Source organism: Sorghum bicolor, chromosome 5, assembly GCF_000003195.3.
Source record: "Sorghum bicolor cultivar BTx623 chromosome 5, Sorghum_bicolor_NCBIv3, whole genome shotgun sequence".
Lineage (NCBI taxonomy): Eukaryota > Viridiplantae > Streptophyta > Magnoliopsida > Poales > Poaceae > Sorghum > Sorghum bicolor.
Window position 1 is genome coordinate 8757432 of NC_012874.2, and position 6547 is coordinate 8763978.

Consider the following 6547-nt stretch of genomic DNA (forward strand, 5'->3'; position numbering starts at 1 on the left):
ATATTTATAGCCTTTGAGATATAGAGTTCAACTCCAACTCTATCCTAACCCCCAATACAACTCAATTTGTAGCATAACCAAACTGTACACATAGTCGACACAAATATAACAAACTCCATCTTGACGAATATCCACACCACCTTGAAGTCATCCATGCATGAACCTCCATGTACCTGAACTGCCTTCGTAGCTCCACACACAAGTTGCCTCAAGAGTCTAAACGCAGGCCTACCGCAAATAAGAGCCCCTGCTATACCCGCAAATTCATACTCCATGACTCCACCTGTAGCTGTGTGCCCATCTCGTTTATCACCATGGCTCACTGAGGGCTACTTTGGTAACTCAGGGCCATTAACCCAGGGAAGAAAATGGAGGGGGAGGGAATTTTCTGGACATGCTAATCCCCTCTCCAGCCGGAGGGGAGATTTGACGTGGAGGTTTATTTCCCAGCGGCTGTTTGGAAGTATGCAGTTGCAAGTGGAGATGGATGATGAGTTCAAACAGCTTCAGCAGAAAGTGTTCAGATAAGCATGCATGAATTAGTCCTTCCAGATGGCTCTCGGCTTAGCATTCTAGGAATAAGTCTTGGCTTATTTGATAACTTCACTATAGACATAGTATACAAACGTCTTAAAAAAATCAGAAAATTCAAAAAAACAGTCACTTCATATCGAGGCAAGCATTGCATAGTGATAAAAAAACAAATCTCAGACATAAGTCTGTTTATTAAAAATACATATGTATTTCAAACTGCAATCAAGTCTTTGCATAGCTACATAGAAACCAGAAATGTTCAACGATCATTAAAAATCATGAGCACACTTCACTTGTCCAAGTCATGCATTTCTTCCACCAAAACCTCTGCAAATAACATAAAACAAAAATGGTGAACTCTTGTAACATATTTGGCTTTTCCCCAACAAGTGTGTATATGAATGCATCATACAAAACAAAAGTATCAGTTTAAAGAATGAAGCTGCAGCAAGCTAACACAAGTAGAAGCAAGCTAACATTAAACAGATAGATATGCCTACCAAATTCCAGAGTTCCTATATTTCAGTCATATAAGCCAAACCATGCAAACCTACATGGAGAATGCCTAGCAAATTTCACAGTTGGCCTCGAAAACTTGCATGATTGTCACAGGTAAGCACCATAACTTGAAAAACTAGGTTCTCAGCTCCTAAATTTGCTCATATGTGCAAGCTAATAATACTGACTTAGCTAACAGAACTACAGCAAGTGGTCCAATCAGAATGTAAATGGTATTGGTATGTCAAAGAGCAAAAACAATGATCTGTTAATTCGTTACAGACCATTGGTATGTCTAAAGCTCAGGCTATCAAGGTAAATGGCATGTGTAGCTAGGCTTTCTTGACCATACCCATCTGGCGCCAGTGTGCACTGGACCATAACTTGCAACAGCTGTACTCATTGAAGTACTAAGGAACTGATAAGCCCATGAAGAAAGCGAACCCCATTGGTCCTAAAGCTGTTTAGGTTGCAGAACTGAAGTAAACTCAGGCCAACACCACCTGAAAATGGAAGCAACTTCTCAGTACAGATGAAGAAAAAAAATCAAAAATAATGTCTAAAAAATCTCAAATTTTTTAGTACAGATGAAACACACATGCCACATCGTAAAGGGGCAGATGGATACCTTGGAGCATCCTCAAATTCAGTATTCTAGGTCCAACAATTCCATCAAACAATCGCTTCACATGCACTCTTGTAGTCCTGAGAATGCAAGATATGGTGAATGGCAAAAAACTATTTCTAGAATTGACAAACTATATAATAGAGCATCACATTCAGTAACATCAGAGTTGTGGGCTATCTGTGTTGCTGCAGCCAGTAGTCTGGAGTCAGCTAGGGGGGGTTTGTTGTCTGTGTAGCGAAACATTAGTCTAAGTACCATATTTGTATCGTTTGGCTATAAGCATTCAATTGTGAATGTGAAGGCCAGAATGCTTTTGTTTAGTAATCTAAAAAAAACATCAGAGTTGCACCCTACCAGTAGCAGGCCTTTGGTAGTCAAGCCTCATTCACTGCATGCAAGAGAATCTAATGAAGCCAGCAAAGGCTCTTGTTTGAGAACAAGGTACCATTACCAGGGTCAAGATCCAATGCCTGCATCCAACTAAGTCAAACAGATTGAATTTAGAAGATTTGCTAAATTGATGACTACAAAAGAAAACATATTTGAATATGCAAACATTTGGACAGAAAGCTAGATCTAATAATTGACTCGTATCAGAGAAATGGAGAGAATAATTAAAGTTCACTAAGAATCTACAGTGCCCACCACTCTTTTTTTCCTGAGAGCATTAAGAAGAGTAACATAGACAAGGGCATGCGAGGCACACATTGTCCCACCTTATTCCCCCCACTAATGAAAGCTTATCCTTGCAACTCAATTATTTATGCACCGAACTGTATCTTTGTTGAAGTGTTCCAAATTCAACGTGATGCTTTCTCTATGAATAGCATATGTGCGTGAAGGAATTGCATGCACATTGTATGGCTATGGTTGGCAAAAGAAGTGTGGTTGCATGACATTCGCAAGGTCATGGTCTTCAAGAGAGATGCCTGATCTTCGTCACACTCCTTGCGCACAGCCATGGAGTAATATTGTTGGATGGCATGCATAGGCTATGAATAGTCATTTGCTCAGAATAGAGTTCCACCAAGATGACAATATATTTCATTCTCTTGTAAGCCACCGTATGGTGTTATAACTTGTAACCCGACACTTGAAAATAGTGAGAAGAGTTGTTGGCTGGCGCCCGTGGTTTTTTCCCTTCGCATTGGAGGGGTTTTCCACGTAAATCGCGTGTCTCCACTGTGATTGATTTCGTTTACTTCATATTTCTATACGCTGATTCTAACAAGTGGTACCGGAGCTTTGGTTGCTGTTAGGGTTCATGTCGACGTCGATGAAGTTCGATCTTCCGCTGTTGAACTACGACACGCGGTTCTCGCTATGGCAAGTCAAGATGCGGGGAATTCTGGCGCAGACTCATGACTATGATGAGGCGCTGGATAATTTCGGCAAGAGGAAGGCCGAGTGGACTCCTGAGGAGACCCGCAAGGATCAGAAGGCGCTCGCACTAATCCAGCTATATCTTCATAATGATACTTTGCAGGAGTGTTTGAAGGAGAAAACTTCTACAGAACTATAGCTGAAACTGGAATCGATCTGTATGTCCAAGGATCTAACCAGTAAGATGTAGATGAAGATGAAGCTGTTCACTCTAAAGATGAAGGAGGAGGATTCGGTGATGAACCACATCGCTGAATTCAAGAAGATCGTGGCTGATCTAGTGTCGATGGAGGTGAAGTATGATGATGAGGACTTAGGTCTTTTACTTCTATGTTCATTGCCAAATTCGTATGCAAATTTCCGTGACACCATACTTTTAAGCCGTGATGAACTAACCCTAAAGGAAGTTTATGAGGCTCTCCAGTCTAGGGAGAAGATGAAAGGCATGGTGCAGTATGACGGGTCGTCGTCCTCCAAGGGCGAAGCTTTGCATGTGAGAGGCAGATCTGAGCATAGATACTTCAATGACAGTCGTGACAAGAGCTACGATGGAAGAGGCCGTTCAAAGTCCAAGCCGCCTGGTAATAAAAAAATTCTGTGTTTACTGCAAGTTGAAAAATCATAATGTTGAGGACTGCAGAAAACTAAAGAATAAGGAGAAGAAAAACAACAAGTCGGCTGGTAAGGTCTCTGCTGCTGCTGCTGCTTCTGATGATGATTCTGGAGATTGTCTGGTAGTATTTGCTGGTTGTGTTGCAAGTCATGATGAATGGATTCTTGATTCCGCATGTTCATTTCATATTTGCACTAACAGAAATTGGTTTAGTTCATATGAGCCTGTGCAGAAAGGGAATGTTGTGCGGATGGGAGATGATAACCCATGTGAGATCGTGGGAATAGGATCAGTTCAGATCAAGACTGATGATGGCATGACACGCACACTGAAGAATGTCAGGTATATTCTAGGGATGTCTAGAAATCTTATCTCATTGAGCACACTAGATGCAGAAGGTTACAAATATTCCGGTTCAAATGGCGTTCTAAAGGTATCTAAAGGTTCTCTTGTTTGCCTAAAAGGTGATATGAATTCTACACATTTATATGTTCTTAGAGGGTGTACTTTACCTGGTTCTGATTCTATTGCTTCCGTTGTTACTAATGATGAACCTAGTAAGACTAACCTTTGGCATATGCGTTTGGGACATATGAGTAAACTTGGTATGGCAGAATTGGTGAAGAGAAACTTGTTGAAGGGCTGCACTCCGAGTAACATGAAGTTTTGTGAGCATTGTATTTTCGGGAAGCATAAAAGGGTACACTTTAACACTTCGGTTCACACCACAAAAGGTACTCTTGATTATGTTCATACTGATTTGTGGGGTCCTTCTAAGAAGCCCTCACTTGGTGGTGCTCGTTACATGCTTACAATTATATATTGATGATTACTCTAGAAGGGTTTGGCCTTATTTTCTGAAACATAAAGATGATACTTTTGATGCTTTTAAGAACTGAAAAGTAATGATAGAAAGGCAAACTGAAAGGAAGGTAAAATTGCTTCGTACTGATAATAGAACCATCATATCCAAGGCCCGTTGCATGCTGTCTAATGCCAGGATGAGCAAGCAGTTTTGGGCTGAAGCTGCAAATACTGCCTGTTACTTGATAAACAGGCCGCCTTCTATTCCACTTAATAAGAAAACTCCCATTGAGGTATGGTCTGGTACACCTGCAGATTATTCACAGTTGAAAGTTTTTCGATGCACTGCTTATGCTCATGTTGATAATGGAAAATTAGAGCCTAGAGCTGTTAAGTGTCTTTTTCTTGGTTATAGCTCGGGAGTCAAGGGTTATAAACTGTGGAATCCCGATACAGGAAAGACTTTTATGAGCAGAAGTGTTGTTTTCAACGAATCTGTGATGTTTACTGACAGTTTGCCCTCAGATCATGTTCCAGAAACAGAGCTGCAGTGTATGCGCATGCAGGTGGAGCATGTTGGTGATGATATACACATGCAGGTGGAACATGTTGATGATGATACAGGTGTGCAGGTTGAGCCTATTGATGAGGATGATGACCATGCTAATGATGTTGCTGATGATGATGCTCATGATGATGTTCAGCAAACTCCTATTTTGCAGCAAGAGGAGGATTTACCTATTGCTCAACGCAAGTCAAAAAGGACAGTTGTACCTCCCAAACGTCTCATTGAAGAATGTAATTTGTCTTACCATGCTTTGAGTTGTGCTGAACAGGTGGAGAATGTTCATGAGCCAGCAACCTACAAAGAGGCTGTTCGTTGTGGTGATAGTGAGAATTGGATTTCTGCTATGCATGAGGAGATGCAGTCTCTTGAGAAGAACAGTACATGGGAGGTAGTACCTTTGCCTAAGAAAAAGAAGACCATCAACTGCAAATGGATCTTCAAGAGAAAGGAGGGTTTATCTCCAAGTGAGCCTCCAAAGTACAAGGCAAGGTTAGTAGCCAAAGGATATAGTCAAATTCCGGGTGTTAACTACAATGATGTATTCTCTCCAGTGGTAAAACATAGTTCAATTCGTACTTTCCTAAGTATTGTTGCTTCACATGATCTTGAGCTTGAGCAGTTAGATGTGAAGACTGCGTTTTTGCATGGAGAGCTTGAGGAGGACATATACATGGGCCAACCGGAAGGGTTCATAGTGCCTGGCAAGGAGAAATATGTGTGCAAGTTGAAGCGATCCTTGTATGGTTTGAAACAGTCCCCTCGTCAGTGGAACAAGAGGTTTGATTCATTTATATTGTCACACAGTTTTAAAAGATCTAAATATGATAGCTGTGTATACATCAAGCATGTTAATGGATCACCTATATATTTGTTGTTATATGTTGATGATATGTTGATTGCTGCCAAGAGTAAGATTAAAATCACTAAGTTAAAGAAGTTATTGAGTAGTGAGTTTGATATGAAAGATCTTGGTAGTGCTAAGAAAATTCTTGGTATAGAAATTAGTAGAGACAGAAAATCTGGTTTGCTATTTCTAAGTCAACAAAATTATATCAAGAAAGTTCTTCAGCGTTCAACATGCAGAATGCTAAGGCTGTTAGTACCCCTATTGCACCTCACTTTAAATTGTCAGCTGCTCAGTGTCCTAGTACAGATGCAGAGACTAATTACATGTCAAGGGTTCCTTATTCTAGTGTTGTTGGGTCTTTGATGTATGCCGTGGTTTGCTCTCGTCCAGATTTATCATATGCTATGAGTCTTGTTAGCAGATATATGTCTAATCCTGGTAAAGAACATTGGAGGGCAGTTCAGTGGATTTTCAGGTACCTCAGAGGCATAGCAGATTCTAGTTTGAAGTTTGGAAGAACTGATAAGGGTCTCATTGGTTATGTGGATTCAGATTATGCTGCTGATCTGGACAGGCGAAGATCACTTACAGGTTATGTGTTTACTGTTGGCAGTTGTGCTGTGAGTTGGAGGGCTACTTTACAGTCTGTTGTTGCTTTGTCTACTACTGAAG

The 6547-nt window shown here is 40.8% G+C and overlaps 1 long non-coding RNA gene across 2 annotated transcripts; it reads right to left on the bottom strand.

Annotated features, from left to right (window-relative positions):
- LOC110435455 lies at window positions 696-2474 on the bottom strand. 2 transcript variants are annotated; one of them, XR_002453154.1, is made up of 4 exons: window positions 2015-2474; window positions 1661-1737; window positions 1385-1535; window positions 696-861 (listed from the first exon to the last, which is right to left on the bottom strand). It is a non-coding gene; the product is annotated as an uncharacterized LOC110435455 (long non-coding RNA). The 2 variants fall into 2 exon arrangements; XR_002453153.1 differs by having other exon boundaries at window positions 1661-2469.